The sequence below is a fragment of the Acipenser ruthenus genome, unplaced genomic scaffold (genome assembly GCF_902713425.1).
Source record: "Acipenser ruthenus unplaced genomic scaffold, fAciRut3.2 maternal haplotype, whole genome shotgun sequence".
NCBI lineage: Eukaryota > Metazoa > Chordata > Actinopteri > Acipenseriformes > Acipenseridae > Acipenser > Acipenser ruthenus.
Window position 1 is genome coordinate 75,001 of NW_026708161.1, and position 2,500 is coordinate 77,500.

Genomic DNA, 2,500 nt, shown 5'->3' on the forward strand with positions numbered 1-2,500 from the left:
GAGGCAGAAGTAGCTGACATGACCATAGGCAGAAGTAGCTGACATGACCATGGGCAGAAGTAGCTGACATGACCATAGGCACAGTTAGCTGACATGACCAGAGGCGGAATTAGCTGACATGACCAGAGGCGGAATTAGCTGACATGACCAGAGGCAGAAGTAGCTGACATGACCAGAGGCAGAAGTAGCTGACATGACCATAGGCACAGTTAGCTGACATGACCATGGGCAGAAGTAGCTGACATGACCATAGGCACAGTTAGCTGACATGACCAGAGGCGGAATTAGCTGACATGACCAGAGGCGGAATTAGCTGACATGACCAGAGGCGGAATTAGCTGACATGACCAGAGGCAGAAGTAGCTGACATGACCATAGGCAGAAGTAGCTGACATGACCATAGGCACAGTTAGCTGACATGACCAGAGGCGGAATTAGCTGACATGACCAGAGGCGGAATTAGCTGACATGACCAGAGGCAGAAGTAGCTGACATGACCAGAGGCAGAAGTAGCTGACATGACCATAGGCACAGTTAGCTGACATGACCAGAGGCGGAATTAGCTGACATGACCAGAGGCGGAATTAGCTGACATGACCAGAGGCGGAATTAGCTGACATGACCAGAGGCAGAAGTAGCTGACATGACCATAGGCAGAAGTAGCTGACATGACCATGGGCAGAAGTAGCTGACATGACCATAGGCACAGTTAGCTGACATGACCAGAGGCGGAATTAGCTAATATGACCATAGGCGGAATTAGCTGACATGACCATAGGCAGAAGTAGCTGACATGACCATAGGCAGAAGTAGCTGACATGACCATAGGCAGAATTAGCTGACATGACCAGAGGCAGAATTAGCTGACATGACCATAGGCAGAATTAGCTGACATGACCATGGGCAGAAGTAGCTGACATGACCATAGGCACAGTTAGCTGACATGACCATAGGCAGAAGTAGCTGACATGACCATAGGCAGAAGTAGCTGACATGACCATAGGCAGAAGTAGCTGACATGACCATAGGCAGAAGTAGCTGACATGACCATGGGCAGAAGTAGCTGACATGACCATAGGCACAGTTAGCTGACATGACCATAGGCACAGTTAGCTGACATGACCATAGGCGGAGTTAGCTGACATGACCAGAGGCGGAATTAGCTAATATGACCATAGGCGGAATTAGCTGACATGACCAGAGGCAGAATTAGCCTACATGACCATGGGCAGAAGTAGCTGACATGACCAGAGCTCCAATTAAAAGTTACCTTCTTCTGAAGGGACAGATTTGCTATGTGTTACGGAGCGAGAGTTCCAGGAGGTCCCTGTGAACTCGTGGCTTCCTCCCTTAATGCAACTAGATGGCAGATACACTGGGGAGGTAGGTGCATATTACTAGGGGCACGGCATTTTCGATCAAAAAAATATTTCTAAGTCAGGACGGAGGTTCATTCTAAGGGCACGAGCGACCGATCTAAGCCGTGTGGGAGGCCCTGCACCCCGGTCAGGGTCCCCCTTCACCCCCTGGCGACATCCTCCCTTGGAAGTCTGCCCGGTGGCCCCCTCCCGCGCCCGGCGCCGGTTCAGGCCGGGCGGGAGGCCCCGTTCCTCGGGCTCAGGACCGGGCTAAGCCCCCTTAAGGACCTGGCCAAGCTCTGGTCACGTTGCGGGAAGGGGGGGTTGACCTCCCGTGCCCGGGCGCCCGTTCATGCGGGCCTGGAGGCTCCCATTTCCGGCTCGAGAACTGGGGTTTGCGCCCTTGGCTCCTCCGTGCGTTCCCTTTCAGTCCCTGGTCATGTCTACCTTCTCCGGAGGTGATTTGGGAGCCATGGTCATGTTGAGGGGAATTTTCGGAGGGAAATCCCTATCTTTAACATTATATGACCAGAGTCCGGACTTTTTCGGCTCCGTCAGAATCAAAGTTTTCAAAAAAACATGGTCATGTTCCCTATCTTTAACATTAGATGACCATGGCCACCTCGGGGCCGTTTGTGGAAGTCTGCCGAGGGCGGAGGCGAAACGGGGCTGCGGGGCGGCGGCGACTCCTGTTCCCAAGGACCCGGGACCTCCCTCCCTTCAGGGTCCCGCGGTCAAGATACAACGGGGGGGTCCGCGGAGATTTCCGTCGACAGGGTTTTTTGATCAAAATGGTTTGACTAAGTCAGGACCCGAGGTGTCAGAATGCATGTGAAGGACCCGTTTGGAGCCGTCCTTTAAGAGTCTGTGGCTGGGCAGGAGTTGACGGGATTCCTCCTTGTCTTCCCGGATGGTCTCTCTCTGTTGTGGGCAAAGGGTCCTTCACGAAATCCATACGCACGCGCGCGCATTATAGACCCAAGTCTTACCGTGCTTGATCTGAGGAACCCTGCCCGACCCACCCTACCGTGGACTGGGGTGAGCGGAGCCGAGTTTGGTCGCCACACCATCGCTCTCTCCGGATGGGAGTCCAAGGATCGGGCCGAACGCTTGAGACTTCACGGTGTTGTACGCTGAAGCCC